This window comes from Clavelina lepadiformis, chromosome 8, assembly GCF_947623445.1.
Source record: "Clavelina lepadiformis chromosome 8, kaClaLepa1.1, whole genome shotgun sequence".
NCBI classification, from domain to species: Eukaryota; Metazoa; Chordata; class Ascidiacea; order Aplousobranchia; family Clavelinidae; genus Clavelina; species Clavelina lepadiformis.
The window spans coordinates 19,455,692-19,476,367 of record NC_135247.1 but is presented as its reverse complement, the minus strand read 5'-3'; positions in this window follow the sequence as shown (position 1 = coordinate 19,476,367).

Below are 20,676 nucleotides of genomic sequence, written 5' to 3'. Positions count from 1 at the left end.
CGCATCTGGCAAAATGACTCCATTTAATTGGGGGGGTGAGGGTTAGGGGTGAAAGCGCGCCTTAAACTTGAGGTTTAGCACCGTAGGAATGCGCGTATGGAAAAGTTGTTCATCGTGGAGCTGTTCTCTACGATCTAAAATAAATGAAGTAACGGTTTCTAAAATTATAGTGTTAGAACCTAATGTCCGTTTGCATCTGGCAAAATGACTTCATTTAATTGAGGGGTTAGGGTTAGGGGTGAAATCGCTTTTAAAATTTGAGGGTTAGCATCGTAGGAAATGGTGTCTGGACAAGTTCTGTATGGTGGAATTGTTCTCTACCAAATAAACTAAATACAATACCGGTTTCTAAATCTTCAGGGTTAGGACTTATTGACCAGCGGCATCTGGAAAAATGACTCCATTTCATAGAGGGGTTAGGTTTAGGGTGAAAGCGCGCATTAAAGTTGAGGTTTTGCATCGTAGGAAGGAGCGTATGGAAAAGTTTTTCATCGTGGAGCTGTTCTTTACGATCTAAAATAAATACAATACCTGTTTCTAAATTTGTAGGGTTAGAACCTAATGTCCGGTCGAATCTGGCAAAATCACTCCATTTAATTGAGGGGTTAGGGTTAGGGGTGAAATCGCTTTTAAAATTGACAGTTATCATCGTAGGAAATGGTGTCTGGACAAGTTCTCTATGGTGGAATTGTTCTCTACCAAATAAATTAAATACAATACCGGTTTCTAAATCTTCAGGGTTAGGACTTATTGACCAGCAGCATCTGGCAAAATGACTCCAATTCATAGAGGGGTTAGGTTTAGGGTAAAAGCGCGCATTAAAGTTAAGGTTTTGCATCGTAGGAAGGAGCGTATGGAAAAGTTTTTCATCGTGGAGCTGTTCTTTACGATCTAAAATAAATACAATACCGGTTTCTAAATTTGTAAGGTTAGAACCTAATGTCCGTTTGCATCTGGCAAAATGACTCCATTTAATTGAGGGGTTAGGGTTAGGGGAGAAATCGCTTTTAAAATTGACGGTTAGCATCGTAGGAAATGGTGTCTTGACAAGTTCTCTATGGTGGAATTGTTTTCTACCAAATAAATTAAATATAACACCGGTTTCTAAATTTTCAGGGTTAGGACTTAATGACCGGTCGCATCTGGCAAAATGACTCCATTTAATGGAGGGGTGAGGGTTAGGGGTGAAAGCGCGCCTTAAACTTGAGGTTTAGCACCGTAGGAATGTGCGTATGGAAAAATTGTCAACGTGGAGCTGTTCTCTACGATCTAAAATAAATGCAATAACAGTTTCTAAAATTATAGTGTTAGAACCTAATGTCCGTTTGCATCTGGCAAAATGACTCCATTTAATTGAGGGCTTAGGGTTTGGGTGAAATCGCTTTTAAAATTTGATGGTTAGCATCGTAGGAAATGGTGTCTAGACAAGTTCTCTATGGTGGAATTGTTCGCTACCCAATAAGTTAAATAGAATACCGGTTTCCAAATCTTCAGAGTAAGGACTTAATGACCGGTCGCATCTGGCAAAATGACTCCATTTAATTGAGGGGTTAGGGTTAGGGGTGAAAGCGCCCTTAAAATTGAGGGTTAGAATCGTAGGAAATGGTGTCTGGACAAGTTGTCCATGGTGGAATTGTACTCTACGTTATAATATAAATACAATACCAGTTTCCAAATCTTCAGGGTTAGGACTTAATGACCGGTCGCATCTGGCAAAATCACTCCATTTAATTGAGGGGTTAGAATTAGGGTTGTAACCCCCTTAAAAATGAGGGTTAGCATCGTAGGAAATGGTGTCTGGACAAGTTTTCTATGGTGGAATTGTTTTCTACAATATAAATTAATAACAATACCGGTTTCCGAATCTTCAGGGGTAGAACTTAATGTCCGGTCGCATCTGGCAAAATGGCTCCATTTATTTGATGGGTGAGGGTTAGGGGTGAAAGCGCGCCTTAAACTTGAGGTTTAGCACCGTAGGAATGTGCGTATGGAAAAGTTGTTCATCGTGGAGCTGTTCTCTACGATCTAAAACAAATGCAATAAAAGATTTTAAAATTATAGTGTTAGAATCTAATGTCCGTTTGCATCTGGCAAAATGACTCCATTTAATTGATTGGTTAGGGTTAGGGGTGAAATCGCTTTTAAAATTGAAGGTAACATCGTAGGAAATGGTGTCTGGACAAGTTCTCCATGGTGGAATTGTACTCTACGATATAACATAAATTCAATACCGGTTTCCAAACATTCAGGGTTAGGACTTAATGACCGGTCGCATCTGACAAAATGACTCCATTTAATTGAGGGGTTAGGGTTAGGGGTGAAAACTCCTTAAAATTGAGGGTTAGCATCGTAGGAAATGGTGTCTGGACAAAGTCTCCATTGTGGAATTGCACTCTACATTATAATATAAATACAATACCGGTTTCCAAATCTTCAGGGTTAGGACTTAATGACCGGTCGCATCTGGCAAAATGACTCCATTTAATTGAGGGGTTAGGGTTAGGGGTGAAATCGATTTTAAAAATGAAGGTTAGAAACGTAGGAGATGGTGTCTGGTCAAGTTCTCCTTGGTGGAATTGTACTCTACGATATAACATAAATACAATACCGGTTTCCAAATATTCAGGGTTAGGACTTAATGACCTGTCGCATCTGGCAAAATCACTCCAATTAATTGAAGGGTTAGGGTTAGGGGTGAAATCGATTTTAAAAATGAAGGTTAGAAACGAAGGAATTAGTGTCTGGTCAAGTTCTCCATGGTGGAATTGTACTCTACGTTATAAAATAAATACAATACCAGTTTCCAAATCTTCAAGGTTAGGACTTAATGACCGGTCGCATCTGGCAAAATGACTCCATTTAATTGAGGGGTTAGGGTTAGGGGTGAAAACTCCTTAAAATTGAGGGTTAGCATCGTAGGAAATGGTGTCTGGACAAAGTCTCCATGGTGGAATTGCACTCTACATTATAATATAAATAAAATACCGGTTTCCAATTCTTCAGGGTTAGGACTTAATGACCGGTCGCATCAGGCAAAATGACTCCATTTAATTGAGGGGTTAGGGTTAGGGGTGAAATCGATTTTTAAAATGAAGGTTAGAAACGTAGGAGATGGTGTCTGGTCAAGTTCTCCTTGGTGAAATTGTTCTCTACCCAATAAATTAAATACAATACCGGTTTCCAAATATTCAGGGTTTGGACTTAATGACCGGTCGCATCTAGCAAAATGACTCCATTTAATTGAGGGGTTAGGGTTAGGGGTGAAAGCCCCTTAAAATTGAGGGTTAGCATCGTAGGAAATGGTGTCTGGACAAGTTCTCCATGGTGGAATTGTACTTAACGATATAATATAAATACAATACCGGTTTCCAAATATTCGGTGTTAAGACTTAATGACCGTCGCAACTGGCAAAATGACTCCATTTAATTGAGGGGTTAGGGTTAGGGGTGAAATCGATTTTAAAAATAAAGGTTAGAAACGTAGGAGTTGGTGTCCAGTAAAGTTCTCCATGGTGGAATTGTACTCTACGATATAACATAAATTCAATACCGGTTTCCAAACATTCAGGGTTGGGACTTAATGACCGGTCGCATCTGGCAAAATGACTCCATTTAATTGAGGGGTTAGGGTTAGGGGTGAAAATGCCATTAAAATTGAAGGTTAGCATTGTAGGAAATGGTGTCTGGACAAGTTCTCTATGGTGGAATTGTACTCTACGTTATGAAATAAATACAATACCAGTTTCCAAATATTCAGGGTTAGGACTTAATGACCGGTCGCATTTGGCAAAATGACTCCATTTAATTGAGGGGTTAGGGTTAGGGGTGACAGCTCCTTAAAATTGAGGGTTAGCATCGTAGGAAATGGTGTCTGGACAAGTTCTCTATGGTGGAATTGTACTCTACAATATAAATTAAATACAATACCGGTTTCCGAATCTTCAGGGGTAGAACTTAATGACCAGTCGCATCTGGCAAAATGACTCCATTTAATTGATGGGTGAGGGTTAGGGGTGAAAGCGCGCCTTAAACTTGAGGTTTAGCACCGTAGGAATGTGCGTATGGAAAAGTTATTCATCGTGGAGCTGTTCTCTACGATCTAAAATAAATGCAATAACATTTTCTAAAATTATAGTGTTAGAACCTAATGTCCGTTTGCATCTGGCAATTTGACTCCATTTAATTAAGGGGTTAGGGTTAGGGGTGAAATCGCTTTTAAAATTTGAAGGTTAGCATCGTAGGAAATGGTATCTGGACAAGTCCTCTATGGTGGAATTGTTCTCTACCAAATAAATTAAATAAAATACCGGTTTCCAAATCTTCAGGGTAAGGACTTAATGACCGGTCGCATCTGGCAAAATGACTGCATTTAAATGAGGGTTAGGGTTAGGGGTGAAAGCGCCCTTAAAATTGAGGCTTAGTATCGTAGAAATTGGTGTCTGGACAAGTTCTCCATGGTGGAATTGTACTCTTCGATATAATATAAATACAATAACGGTTTCCAAATATTCGGGGTTAGGACTTAATGACCCGTCGCAACTGGCAAAATGACTCCATTTAATTGAGGGGTTAGGGTTAGTGGTGAAATCGCTTTTAAAATTGAGGGTTAGCATCGTAGGAAATGGTGTCTGGACAAGTTCTCTATGGTGGAATTGTTCTCTACCCAATAAATTAAATACAATACCGGTTTCCAAACATTCAGGGTTAAGACTTAATGACAGGTCGAATCTGGCAAAATGACTCCATTTAATTGAGAGGTTAGGGTTAGGGAAAAAAGTGCCCTTAAAATTGAGGGTTAGCATCGTAGGAAATGGTGTCTGGAAAAGTTCTCTATGGTGGAGCTGTTATCTACCATATATATTAAATACAATACCGGTTTCCAAATATTCAGGGGTAGGACTTAATGACAGGTCGAATCTGGCAAAATGACTCCATTTAATTGAGGGGTTAGGGTTAGGGGTAAAATCGCCCTTAAATTTGAGGGTTAGCATCGTAGGAAATGGTGTCTGGACAAGTTCTCCATGGTGGAATTGTTCTCTACCCAATAAATTAAATACAATACCGGTTTCCAAACATTCAGGGTTAAGACTTAATGACAAGTCGAATCTGGCAAAATGACTCCATTTAATTGAGAGGTTAGGGTTAGGGAAAAAAGTGCCCTTAAAATTGAGGGTTAGCATCGTAGGAAATGGTGTCTGGACAAGTTCTCTATGGTGGAGCTGTTATCTACCATATATATTAAATACAATACCGGTTTCCAAATATTCAGGGGTAGGACTTAATGACAGGTCGAATCTGGCAAAATGACTCCATTTAATTGAGGGGTTAGGGTTAGGGGTAAAATCGCCCTTAAATTTGAGGGTTAGCATCGTAGGAAATGTTGTCTGGACAAGTTTTCCAAGGTGGAATTGTACTCTACGATATAACATAAATACAATACCGGTTTCCAAATAATCAGGATTAGGACTTAATGACCGGTCGCATCTGGCAAAATGACTCCATTTAATTGAGGGGTTAGGGTTAGGGGTGAAAATGCCATTAAAATTGAAGGTAACATCGTAGGAAATGGTGTTTGGACAAGTTCTCCATGGTGGAATTGTACTCTACGATATAACATAAATACAATACCGGTTTCCAAATAATCAGGATTAGGACTTAATGACCGGTCGCATCTGGCAAAATGACTCCATTTAATTGATGGGTGAGGGTTAGGGGTGAAAGCGCGCCTTATACTTGATGTTTAGCACCGTAGGAATGTGCGTATGGAAAAGTTATTCATCGTGGAGCTGTTCTCTACGATCTAAAATAAATGCAATAACATTTTCTAAAATTATAGTGTTAGAACCTAATGTCCGTTTGCATCTGGCAATTTAACTCCATTTAATTGAGGGGTTAGGGTTAGGGGTGAAATCGCTTTTAAAATTTGAGGGTTAGCATCGTAGGAAATGGTATCTGGACAAGTTCTACATGGTGGAGCTGTTATCTACCATATATATTAAATACAATACCGGTTTCCAAATATTCAGGGTTAGGACTTAATGACCGGTCGAATCTGGCAAAATGACTCCATTTAATTGCGGGGTTAGGGTTAGGGAAGAAAGTGCCCTTAAAATTGAGGGTTAGCATCGTAGGAAATGGTGTCTGGAAAAGTTCTCTATGGTGGAGCTGTTATCTACCATATATATTAAATACAATACCGGTTTCCAAATATTCCGGGTTAGGACTTAATGACCGGTCGAATCTGGCAAAATGACTCCATTTAATTGAGGGGTTAGGGTTAGGGGTGAAATCACCCTTAAATTTGAGGGTTAGCATCGTAGGAAATGGTGTCGGGACAAGTTCTCTATGGTGGAATTGTTCTCAACCATATAAATTAAATACAATACCGGTTTCCAAATATTCAGGGTAAGGACTTAATGACCGGTCGTATCTGGCAAAATGACTCCATTTAATTGGGGGGTCAGGGTTAGGAGTGAAATCGCTTTTAAAATTGAGGGTTAGAAACGTAGGAGATGGTGTCTGGACAAGTTCTACATGGTGGAATTGTACTCTGCGATATAATATAAATACAATACCGGTTTCCGAATCTTCAGTGGTAGAACTTAATGACCGGTCGCATCTGGCAAAATGACTCCATTTAATTGGGGGGGTGAGGGTTAGGGGTGAAAGCGCGCCTTAAACTTGAGGTTTAGCACCGTAGGAATGCGCGTATGGAAAAGTTGTTCATCGTGGAGCTGTTCTCTACGATCTAAAATAAATGAAGTAACGGTTTCTAAAATTATAGTGTTAGAACCTAATGTCCGTTTGCATCTGGCAAAATGACTTCATTTAATTGAGGGGTTAGGGTTAGGGGTGAAATCGCTTTTAAAATTTGAGGGTTAGCATCGTAGGAAATGGTGTCTGGACAAGTTCTCTATGGTGGAATTGTTCTCTACCAAATAAATTAAATACAATACCGGTTTCCAAAGGTTTAGGTTTAGGACTTAATAACCGGTCGCATCTGGCAAAATGACTCCATTTAATTGAGTGGTTAGGGTTAGGGGAGAAAGCCCCCTAAAGTTGAGGGTTAGCATCGTAGGAAATGGTGTCTTGACAAATTCTCCATGGTGGAATTGTACTCTACGATCTAATATAAATACAATACCGGTTATCGAATCTTCAGGGGTAGAACTTAATGACCGGTCGCATCTGGCAAAATGTCTCCATTTAATTGATGGGTGAGGGTTAGGGGTGACAGCCTCTTAAAATTGAGAGTTAGCATCGTGGGAAATGGTGTCTGGACAAGTTCTCTATGGTGGAATTGTTTTCTACAATATAAATTAAATACAATACCGGTTTCCGAATCTTCAGGGGTAGACCTTAATGACCGGTCGCATCTGGCAAAATGACTCCATTTAATTGATGGGTGAGGGTTAGGGGTGAAAGCGCGCCTTAAACTTGAGGTTTAGCACCGTAGGAATGTGCGTATGGAAAAGTTGTTCATCGTGGAGCTGTTCTCTACGAACTAAAATAAATGCAATAGCAGTTTCTAAAATTATAATGTTAGAACCTAATGTCCGTTTGCATCTGGTAATTTGACTCCATTTAATTGAGAGGTTAGGGTTAGGGGTGAAATCGCTTTTAAAATTTGAGGGTTAGCATCGTAGGAAATAGTGTCTTGACAAATTCTCCATGGTGGAATTGTACTCTACGATCTAATATAAATACAATACCGGTTATCGAATCTTCAGGGGTAGAACTTAATGACCGGTCGCATCTGGCAAAATGTCTCCATTTAATTGATGGGTGAGGGTTAGGGGTGACAGCCTCTTAAAATTGAGAGTTAGCATCGTGGGAAATGGTGTCTGGACAAGTTCTATATGGTGGAATTGTTTTCTACAATATAAATTAAATACAATACCGGTTTCCGAATCTTCAGGGGTAGAACTTAATGACCGGTCGCATCTGGCAAAATGACTCCATTTAATTGATGGGTGAGGGTTAGGGGTGAAAGCGCGCCTTAAACTTGAGGTTTAGCACCGTAGGAATGTGCGTATGGAAAAGTTGTTCATCGTGGAGCTGTTCTCTACGAACTAAAATAAATGCAATAGCAGTTTCTAAAATTATAATGTTAGAACCTAATGTCCGTTTGCATCTGGTAATTTGACTCCATTTAATTGAGAGGTTAGGGTTAGGGGTGAAATCGCTTTTAAAATTTGAGGGTTAGCATCGTAGGAAATAGTATCTGGACAAGTTCTCTATGGTGGAATTGTTCTCTACCAAATAAATTAAATACAATACCGGTTTCCAAATCTTCAGGGTAAGGACTTAATAACCGGTCGCATCTGGCAAAATGACTGCATTTAAATGAGGGGTTAGGGTTAGGGGTGAAAGCGCCCTTAAAATTGAGGCTTAGTATCGTAGGAAATGGTGTCTGGACAAGTTCTCCATGGTGGAATTGTACTCTACGATATAATATAAATACAATACCGGTTTCCAAATCTTTGGGGTTAGGACTTAATGACCGGTCGAATATGTCAAAATGACTCCATTTAATTGAGGGGTTAGGGTTAGGTGTGAAATCGCTTTTAAAATTGAGGGTTAGCATCGTAGGAAACGGTGTTTCGACAATTTCTACATGGTGGAATTGTTCTTTACCCAATAAATTAAATACAATACTGGTTTCCAAATATTCAGGGTTAGGACTTAATGACCGGTCGAATCTGGCAAAATGACTCCATTTAATTAAAGGGTTAGGGTTAGGGGTGAAAGCGCCCTTAAAGTTGAGGGTTAGCATCGTAGGAAGTGGTGTCTGGACAAGTTCTCTTTGGTGGAATTGTTCTCTACCATATAAATTAAATACAATACCGGTTTCCGAATATTCAGGGTTAGGACTTAATGACCGGTCGAATCTGGCAAAATGACTCCATTTAATTGAGGGGTTAGGGTTAGGGGAGAAATCGCTTTTAAAATTGAGGGTTAGCATCGTAGGAAATGGTGTCTGGAAAAGTTCTATATAGTGGAATTGTTCTCTACCAAATAAATTAAATACAATACCGGTTTCCAAAGATTTAGGTTTAGGACTTAATAACCGGTCGCATCTGGCAAAATGACTCCATTTAATTGAGTGGTTAGGGTTAGGGGAGAAAGCCCCCTAAAGTTGAGGGTTAGCATCGTAGGAAATGGTGTCTTGACAAATTCTCCATGGTGGAATTGTACTCTACGATCTAATATAAATACAATACCGGTTATCGAATCTTCAGGGGTAGAACTTAATGACCGGTCGCATCTGGCAAAATGTCTCCATTTAATTGATGGGTGAGGGTTAGGGGTGACAGCCCCTTAAAATTGAGGGTTAGTATCGTAGGAAATGGTGTCTGGACAAGTTCTCTATGGTGGAATTGTTCTCTACAATATAAATTAAATACAATACCGGTTTCCGAATCTTCAGGGGTAGAACTTAATGACCGGTCGCATCTGGCAAAATGACTCCATTTAATTGAGGGGTTAGGGTTAGGGGTGAAAGCGCGCCTTTAACTTGAATTTTAGCACCGTAGGAATGTACGTATGGAAAAGTTGTTCATTGTGGAGCTGTTCTCTTCGATCTAAAATAAATGCATTAACAGTTTCTAAAATTATAGTGTTAGAACCTAATTTCCGTTTGCATCTGGCAATATGACTCCATTTAATTGAGGGGTTAGGGTTAGGGGTGAAAGCGCCCTTAAAATTGAGGCTTAGTATCGTAGGAAATGGTGTCTGGACAAGTTCTCCATGGTGGAATTGTACTCTACGATATAATATAAATACAATACCGGTTTCCAAATCTTTGGGGTTAGGACTTAATGACCGGTCGAATATGTCAAAATGACTCCATTTAATTGAGGGGTTAGGGTTAGGTGTGAAATCGCTTTTAAAATTGAGGGTTAGCATCGTAGGAAACGGTGTTTCGACAATTTCTACATGGTGGAATTGTTCTCTACCCAATAAATTAAATACAATACTGGTTTCCAAATATTCAGGGTTAGGACTTAATGACCGGTCGAATCTGGCAAAATGACTCCATTTAATTAAAGGGTTAGGGTTAGGGGTGAAAGCGCCCTTAAAGTTGAGGGTTAGCATCGTAGGAAGTGGTGTCTGGACAAGTTCTCTTTGGTGGAATTGTTCTCAACCATATAAATTAAATACAATACCGGTTTCCAAATATTCAGGGTAAAGACTTAATGACCGGTCGTATCTGGCAAAATGACTCCATTTAATTGTGGGGTCAGGGTTAGGAGTGAAATCGCTTTTAAAATTGAGGGTTAGAAACGTAGGAGATGGTGTCTGGACAAGTTCTCCATGGTGGAATTGTACTCTACGATATAATATAAATACAATACCGGTTTCCGAATCTTCAGTGGTAGAACTTAATGACCGGTCGCATCTGGCAAAATGACTCCATTTAATTGGGGGGTGAGGGTTATGGGTGAAAGCACGCCTTAAACTTGAGGTTTAGCACCGTAGGAATGCGCGTATGGAAAAGTTGTTCATCGTGGAGCTGTTCTCTACGATCTAAAATAAATGAAGTAACGGTTTCTAAAATTATAGTGTTAGAACCTAATGTCCGTTTGCATCTGGCAATTTAACTCCATTTAATTGAGGGGTTAGGGTTAGGGGTGAAATCGCTTTTAAAATTTGAGGGTTAGCATCGTAGGAAATGGTGTCTTGACAAATTCTCCATGGTGGAATTGTACTCTACGATCTAATATAAATACAATACCGGTTATCGAATCTTCAGGGGTAGAACTTAATGACCGGTCGCATCTGGCAAAATGTCTCCATTTAATTGATGGGTGAGGGTTAGGGGTGACAGCCTCTTAAAATTGAGAGTTAGCATCGTGGGAAATGGTGTCTGGACAAGTTCTATATGGTGGAATTGTTTTCTACAATATAAATTAAATACAATACCGGTTTCCGAATCTTCAGGGGTAGAACTTAATGACCGGTCGCATCTGGCAAAATGACTCCATTTAATTGATGGGTGAGGGTTAGGGGTGAAAGCGCGCCTTAAACTTGAGGTTTAGCACCGTAGGAATGTGCGTATGGAAAAGTTGTTCATCGTGGAGCTGTTCTCTACGAACTAAAATAAATGCAATAGCAGTTTCTAAAATTATAATGTTAGAACCTAATGTCCGTTTGCATCTGGTAATTTGACTCCATTTAATTGAGAGGTTAGGGTTAGGGGTGAAATCGCTTTTAAAATTTGAGGGTTAGCATCGTAGGAAATAGTATCTGGACAAGTTCTCTATGGTGGAATTGTTCTCTACCAAATAAATTAAATACAATACTGGTTTCCAAATATTCAGGGTTAGGACTTAATGACCGGTCGAATCTGGCAAAATGACTCCATTTAATTAAAGGGTTAGGGTTAGGGGTGAAAGCGCCCTTAAAGTTGAGGGTTAGCATCGTAGGAAGTGGTGTCTGGACAAGTTCTCTTTGGTGGAATTGTTCTCTACCATATAAATTAAATACAATACCGGTTTCCGAATATTCAGGGTTAGGACTTAATGACCGGTCGAATCTGGCAAAATGACTCCATTTAATTGAGGGGTTAGGGTTAGGGGAGAAATCGCTTTTAAAATTGAGGGTTAGCATCGTAGGAAATGGTGTCTGGAAAAGTTCTATATAGTGGAATTGTTCTCTACCAAATAAATTAAATACAATACCGGTTTCCAAAGATTTAGGTTTAGGACTTAATAACCGGTCGCATCTGGCAAAATGACTCCATTTAATTGAGTGGTTAGGGTTAGGGGAGAAAGCCCCCTAAAGTTGAGGGTTAGCATCGTAGGAAATGGTGTCTTGACAAATTCTCCATGGTGGAATTGTACTCTACGATCTAATATAAATACAATACCGGTTATCGAATCTTCAGGGGTAGAACTTAATGACCGGTCGCATCTGGCAAAATGTCTCCATTTAATTGATGGGTGAGGGTTAGGGGTGACAGCCCCTTAAAATTGAGGGTTAGTATCGTAGGAAATGGTGTCTGGACAAGTTCTCTATGGTGGAATTGTTCTCTACAATATAAATTAAATACAATACCGGTTTCCGAATCTTCAGGGGTAGAACTTAATGACCGGTCGCATCTGGCAAAATGACTCCATTTAATTGAGGGGTTAGGGTTAGGGGTGAAAGCGCGCCTTTAACTTGAATTTTAGCACCGTAGGAATGTACGTATGGAAAAGTTGTTCATTGTGGAGCTGTTCTCTTCGATCTAAAATAAATGCATTAACAGTTTCTAAAATTATAGTGTTAGAACCTAATTTCCGTTTGCATCTGGCAATATGACTCCATTTAATTGAGGGGTTAGGGTTAGGGGTGAAAGCGCCCTTAAAATTGAGGCTTAGTATCGTAGGAAATGGTGTCTGGACAAGTTCTCCATGGTGGAATTGTACTCTACGATATAATATAAATACAATACCGGTTTCCAAATCTTTGGGGTTAGGACTTAATGACCGGTCGAATATGTCAAAATGACTCCATTTAATTGAGGGGTTAGGGTTAGGTGTGAAATCGCTTTTAAAATTGAGGGTTAGCATCGTAGGAAACGGTGTTTCGACAATTTCTACATGGTGGAATTGTTCTCTACCCAATAAATTAAATACAATACTGGTTTCCAAATATTCAGGGTTAGGACTTAATGACCGGTCGAATCTGGCAAAATGACTCCATTTAATTAAAGGGTTAGGGTTAGGGGTGAAAGCGCCCTTAAAGTTGAGGGTTAGCATCGTAGGAAGTGGTGTCTGGACAAGTTCTCTTTGGTGGAATTGTTCTCAACCATATAAATTAAATACAATACCGGTTTCCAAATATTCAGGGTAAAGACTTAATGACCGGTCGTATCTGGCAAAATGACTCCATTTAATTGTGGGGTCAGGGTTAGGAGTGAAATCGCTTTTAAAATTGAGGGTTAGAAACGTAGGAGATGGTGTCTGGACAAGTTCTCCATGGTGGAATTGTACTCTACGATATAATATAAATACAATACCGGGTTCCGAATCTTCAGTGGTAGAACTTAATGACCGGTCGCATCTGGCAAAATGACTCCATTTAATTGGGGGGTGAGGGTTATGGGTGAAAGCACGCCTTAAACTTGAGGTTTAGCACCGTAGGAATGCGCGTATGGAAAAGTTGTTCATCGTGGAGCTGTTCTCTACGATCTAAAATAAATGAAGTAACGGTTTCTAAAATTATAGTGTTAGAACCTAATGTCCGTTTGCATCTGGCAATTTAACTCCATTTAATTGAGGGGTTAGGGTTAGGGGTGAAATCGCTTTTAAAATTTGAGGGTTAGCATCGTAGGAAATGGTGTCTTGACAAATTCTCCATGGTGGAATTGTACTCTACGATCTAATATAAATACAATACCGGTTATCGAATCTTCAGGGGTAGAACTTAATGACCGGTCGCATCTGGCAAAATGTCTCCATTTAATTGATGGGTGAGGGTTAGGGGTGACAGCCTCTTAAAATTGAGAGTTAGCATCGTGGGAAATGGTGTCTGGACAAGTTCTATATGGTGGAATTGTTTTCTACAATATAAATTAAATACAATACCGGTTTCCGAATCTTCAGGGGTAGAACTTAATGACCGGTCGCATCTGGCAAAATGACTCCATTTAATTGATGGGTGAGGGTTAGGGGTGAAAGCGCGCCTTAAACTTGAGGTTTAGCACCGTAGGAATGTGCGTATGGAAAAGTTGTTCATCGTGGAGCTGTTCTCTACGAACTAAAATAAATGCAATAGCAGTTTCTAAAATTATAATGTTAGAACCTAATGTCCGTTTGCATCTGGTAATTTGACTCCATTTAATTGAGAGGTTAGGGTTAGGGGTGAAATCGCTTTTAAAATTTGAGGGTTAGCATCGTAGGAAATAGTATCTGGACAAGTTCTCTATGGTGGAATTGTTCTCTACCAAATAAATTAAATACAATACTGGTTTCCAAATATTCAGGGTTAGGACTTAATGACCGGTCGAATCTGGCAAAATGACTCCATTTAATTAAAGGGTTAGGGTTAGGGGTGAAAGCGCCCTTAAAGTTGAGGGTTAGCATCGTAGGAAGTGGTGTCTGGACAAGTTCTCTTTGGTGGAATTGTTCTCTACCATATAAATTAAATACAATACCGGTTTCCGAATATTCAGGGTTAGGACTTAATGACCGGTCGAATCTGGCAAAATGACTCCATTTAATTGAGGGGTTAGGGTTAGGGGAGAAATCGCTTTTAAAATTGAGGGTTAGCATCGTAGGAAATGGTGTCTGGAAAAGTTCTATATAGTGGAATTGTTCTCTACCAAATAAATTAAATACAATACCGGTTTCCAAAGATTTAGGTTTAGGACTTAATAACCGGTCGCATCTGGCAAAATGACTCCATTTAATTGAGTGGTTAGGGTTAGGGGAGAAAGCCCCCTAAAGTTGAGGGTTAGCATCGTAGGAAATGGTGTCTTGACAAATTCTCCATGGTGGAATTGTACTCTACGATCTAATATAAATACAATACCGGTTATCGAATCTTCAGGGGTAGAACTTAATGACCGGTCGCATCTGGCAAAATGTCTCCATTTAATTGATGGGTGAGGGTTAGGGGTGACAGCCCCTTAAAATTGAGGGTTAGTATCGTAGGAAATGGTGTCTGGACAAGTTCTCTATGGTGGAATTGTTCTCTACAATATAAATTAAATACAATACCGGTTTCCGAATCTTCAGGGGTAGAACTTAATGACCGGTCGCATCTGGCAAAATGACTCCATTTAATTGAGGGGTTAGGGTTAGGGGTGAAAGCGCGCCTTTAACTTGAATTTTAGCACCGTAGGAATGTACGTATGGAAAAGTTGTTCATTGTGGAGCTGTTCTCTTCGATCTAAAATAAATGCATTAACAGTTTCTAAAATTATAGTGTTAGAACCTAATTTCCGTTTGCATCTGGCAATATGACTCCATTTAATTGAGGGGTTAGGGTTAGGGGTGAAAGCGCCCTTAAAATTGAGGCTTAGTATCGTAGGAAATGGTGTCTGGACAAGTTCTCCATGGTGGAATTGTACTCTACGATATAATATAAATACAATACCGGTTTCCAAATCTTTGGGGTTAGGACTTAATGACCGGTCGAATATGTCAAAATGACTCCATTTAATTGAGGGGTTAGGGTTAGGTGTGAAATCGCTTTTAAAATTGAGGGTTAGCATCGTAGGAAACGGTGTTTCGACAATTTCTACATGGTGGAATTGTTCTCTACCCAATAAATTAAATACAATACTGGTTTCCAAATATTCAGGGTTAGGACTTAATGACCGGTCGAATCTGGCAAAATGACTCCATTTAATTAAAGGGTTAGGGTTAGGGGTGAAAGCGCCCTTAAAGTTGAGGGTTAGCATCGTAGGAAGTGGTGTCTGGACAAGTTCTCTTTGGTGGAATTGTTCTCAACCATATAAATTAAATACAATACCGGTTTCCAAATATTCAGGGTAAAGACTTAATGACCGGTCGTATCTGGCAAAATGACTCCATTTAATTGTGGGGTCAGGGTTAGGAGTGAAATCGCTTTTAAAATTGAGGGTTAGAAACGTAGGAGATGGTGTCTGGACAAGTTCTCCATGGTGGAATTGTACTCTACGATATAATATAAATACAATACCGGTTTCCGAATCTTCAGTGGTAGAACTTAATGACCGGTCGCATCTGGCAAAATGACTCCATTTAATTGGGGGGTGAGGGTTATGGGTGAAAGCACGCCTTAAACTTGAGGTTTAGCACCGTAGGAATGCGCGTATGGAAAAGTTGTTCATCGTGGAGCTGTTCTCTACGATCTAAAATAAATGAAGTAACGGTTTCTAAAATTATAGTGTTAGAACCTAATGTCCGTTTGCATCTGGCAATTTAACTCCATTTAATTGAGGGGTTAGGGTTAGGGGTGAAATCGCTTTTAAAATTTGAGGGTTAGCATCGTAGGAAATGGTGTCTTGACAAATTCTCCATGGTGGAATTGTACTCTACGATCTAATATAAATACAATACCGGTTATCGAATCTTCAGGGGTAGAACTTAATGACCGGTCGCATCTGGCAAAATGTCTCCATTTAATTGATGGGTGAGGGTTAGGGGTGACAGCCTCTTAAAATTGAGAGTTAGCATCGTGGGAAATGGTGTCTGGACAAGTTCTATATGGTGGAATTGTTTTCTACAATATAAATTAAATACAATACCGGTTTCCGAATCTTCAGGGGTAGAACTTAATGACCGGTCGCATCTGGCAAAATGACTCCATTTAATTGATGGGTGAGGGTTAGGGGTGAAAGCGCGCCTTAAACTTGAGGTTTAGCACCGTAGGAATGTGCGTATGGAAAAGTTGTTCATCGTGGAGCTGTTCTCTACGAACTAAAATAAATGCAATAGCAGTTTCTAAAATTATAATGTTAGAACCTAATGTCCGTTTGCATCTGGTAATTTGACTCCATTTAATTGAGAGGTTAGGGTTAGGGGTGAAATCGCTTTTAAAATTTGAGGGTTAGCATCGTAGGAAATAGTATCTGGACAAGTTCTCTATGGTGGAATTGTTCTCTACCAAATAAATTAAATACAATACCGGTTTCCAAATCTTCAGGGTAAGGACTTAATAACCGGTCGCATCTGGCAAAATGACTGCATTTAAATGAGGGGTTAGGGTTAGGGGTGAAAGCGCCCTTAAAATTGAGGCTTAGTATCGTAGGAAATGGTGTCTGGACAAGTTCTCCATGGTGGAATTGTACTCTACGATATAATATAAATACAATACCGGTTTCCAAATCTTTGGGGTTAGGACTTAATGACCGGTCGAATATGTCAAAATGACTCCATTTAATTGAGGGGTTAGGGTTAGGTGTGAAATCGCTTTTAAAATTGAGGGTTAGCATCGTAGGAAACGGTGTTTCGACAATTTCTACATGGTGGAATTGTTCTCTACCCAATAAATTAAATACAATACTGGTTTCCAAATATTCAGGGTTAGGACTTAATGACCGGTCGAAACTGGCAAAATGACTCCATTTAATTAAAGGGTTAGGGTTAGGGGTGAAAGCGCCCTTAAAGTTGAGGGTTAGCATCGTAGGAAGTGGTGTCTGGACAAGTTCTCTTTGGTGGAATTGTTCTCTACCATATAAATTAAATACAATACCGGTTTCCGAATATTCAGGGTTAGGACTTAATGACCGGTCGAATCTGGCAAAATGACTCCATTTAATTGAGGGGTTAGGGTTAGGGGAGAAATCGCTTTTAAAATTGAGGGTTAGCATCGTAGGAAATGGTGTCTGGAAAAGTTCTATATAGTGGAATTGTTCTCTACCAAATAAATTAAATACAATACCGGTTTCCAAAGATTTAGGTTTAGGACTTAATAACCGGTCGCATCTGGCAAAATGACTCCATTTAATTGAGTGGTTAGGGTTAGGGGAGAAAGCCCCCTAAAGTTGAGGGTTAGCATCGTAGGAAATGGTGTCTTGACAAATTCTCCATGGTGGAATTGTACTCTACGATCTAATATAAATACAATACCGGTTATCGAATCTTCAGGGGTAGAACTTAATGACCGGTCGCATCTGGCAAAATGTCTCCATTTAATTGATGGGTGAGGGTTAGGGGTGACAGCCCCTTAAAATTGAGGGTTAGTATCGTAGGAAATGGTGTCTGGACAAGTTCTCTATGGTGGAATTGTTTTCTACAATATAAATTAAATACAATACCGGTTTCCGAATCTTCAGGGGTAGAACTTAATGACCGGTCGCATCTGGCAAAATGACTCCATTTAATTGAGGGGTTAGGGTTAGGGGTGAAAGCGCGCCTTTAACTTGAATTTTAGCACCGTAGGAATGTACGTATGGAAAAGTTGTTCATTGTGGAGCTGTTCTCTTCGATCTAAAATAAATGCATTAACAGTTTCTAAAATTATAGTGTTAGAACCTAATTTCCGTTTGCATCTGGCAATATGACTCCATTTAATTGAGGGGTTAGGGTTAGGGGTGAAAGTGCCCTTAAAATTGAGGGTTAGCATCGTAGGAAATGGTGTCTGGACAAGTTCTCTATGGTGGAATTGTTCTCTACCATATAAATTAAATACAATACCGGTTTCCAAATATTCAGGGTTAGGACTTAATTACCGGTCGAATCTGGCAAAATTACTCCATTTAATTGATGGGTGAGGGTTAGGGGTGAAAGCGCGCCTTAAACTTGAGGTTTAGCACCGTAGGAATGTGCGTATGGAAAAGTTGTTCATCGTGGAGCTGTTCTCTACGATCTAAAATAATCGCAATAACAGTTTCTAAAATTATAATGTTAGAACCTAATGTCCGCTTGCATCTGGTAAATTGACTCCATTTAATTGAGAGGTTAGGGTTAGGGGTGAAATCGCTTTTAAAATTTGAGGGTTAGCATCGCAGGAAATGGTATCTGGACAAGTTCTCTATGGTGGAATTGTTCTTTACCAAATAAATTAAATACAATACCGGTTTCCAAATCTTCAGGGTAAGGACTTAATGACCGGTCGCATCTGGCAAAATGACTGCATTTAAATGAGGGGTTAGGGTTAGAAGTGAAAGCGCCCTTAAAATTGAGGCTTAGTATCGTAGGAAATGGTGTCTGGACAAGTTCTCCATGGTGGAATTGTACTCTACGATATAATATAAATACAAACCGGTTTCCAAATCTTCGGGGTTAGGACTTAATGACCGGTCGAATATGTCAAAATGACTCCATTTAATTGAGGGGTTAGGGTTAGGGGTGAAATCGCTTTTAAAATTGAGGGTTAGCATCGTAGGAAACGGTGTCTCGACAATTTCTACATGGTGGAATTGTTCTCTACCCAATAAATTAAATACAATACTGGTTTCCAAATATTCAGGGTTAGGACTTAATGACCGGTCGAATCTGGCAAAATGACTCCATTTAATTGAAGGGTTAGGGTTAGGGGTGAAAGCGCCCTTAAAGTTGAGGGTTAGCATCGTAGGAAGTGGTGTCTGGACAAGTTCTCTTTGGTGGAATTGTTCTCTACCATATAAATTAAATACAATACCGGTTTCCAAATATTCAGGGTTAGGACTTAATGACCGGTCGAATCTGGCAAAATGACTCCATTTAATTGAGGGGTTAGGGTTAGGGGTGAAATCGCTTTTAAAATTGAAGGTTAGCATCGTAGGAAATGGTGTCTTGACAAATTCTCCATGGTGGAATTGTACTCTACGATCTAATATAAATACAATACCGGTTATCGAATCTTCAGGGGTAGAACTTAATGACCGGTCGCATCTGGCAAAATGTTTCCATTTAATTGATGGGTGAGGGTTAGGGTTGACAGCCCCTTAAAATTGAGGGTTAGTATCGTAGGAAATGGTGTCTGGACAAGTTCTCTATGGTGGAATTGTTTTCTACAATATAAATTAAATACAATACCGGTTTCCGAATCTTCAGGGGTAGAACTTAATGACCGGTCGCATCTGGCAAAATGACTCCATTTAATTGAGGGGTTAAGGTTAGGGGTGAAAGCGCGCCTTTAACTTGAATTTTAGCACCGTAGGAATGTACGTATGGAAAAGTTGTTCATTGTGGAGCTGTTCTCTACGATCTAAAATAAATGCAATAACAGTTTCTAAAATTATAGTGTTAGAACCTAATTTCCGTTTGCATCTGGCAATATGACTCCATTTAATTGAGGGGTTAGGGTTAGGGGTGAAAGTGCCCTTAAAATTGAGGGTTAGCATCGTAGGAAATGGTGTCTGGACAAGTTCTCTATGATGGAATTGTTCTCTACCATATAAATTAAATACAATACCGGTTTCCAAATATTCAGGGTTAGGACTTAATAACCGGTCGAATCTGGCAAAATGACTCCATTTAATTGAGGGGTTAGGGTTAGGGGTGAAATCGTTTTTAAAATTGAGGGTTAGCATCGTAGGAAATGGTGTCTGGACAAGTTCTCCATGGTGGAATTGTTCTCTACCATATAAATTAAATACAATACCGGTTTCCAAATAATCAGGGTTAGGACTTAATGACCGGTCGAATCTGGCAAAATGACTCCATTTAATTGAGGGGTTAGGGTTAGGGGTGAAATCGCTTTTAAAATTGAAGGTTAGCATCGTAGGAAATGGTGTCTGGAAAAGTTCTATATAGTGGAATTGTTCTCTACCAAATAAATTAAATACAATACCGGTTTTCAATTATTTAGGGTTAGGACTTAATAACCGGTCGAATCTGGCAAAATGACTCCATTTAATTGAGGGGTTAGGGTTAGGGGTGAAAATGCCATTAAAATTGAAGGTTAGCATCGTAGGAAATGGTGTCTGGACAAGTTCTCTATGGTGGAATTGTACTCTACGTTATGAAATAAATACAATACCAGTTTCCAAATTTTCAGGGTTAGGACTTAATGACCGGTCGCATTTGGCAAAATGACTCCATTTAATTGAGGGGTTAGGGTTAGGGGTGACAGCCCCTTAAAATTGAGGGTTAGCATCGTAGGAAATGGTGTCTGGACAAGTTCTCTATGGTGGAATTGTTTTCTACAATATAAATTAAATACAATACCGGTTTCCGAATCTTCAGGGGTAGAACTTAATGACCAGTCGCATCTGGCAAAATGACTCCATTTAATTGATGGGTGAGGGTTAGGGGTGAAAGCGCGCCTTAAACT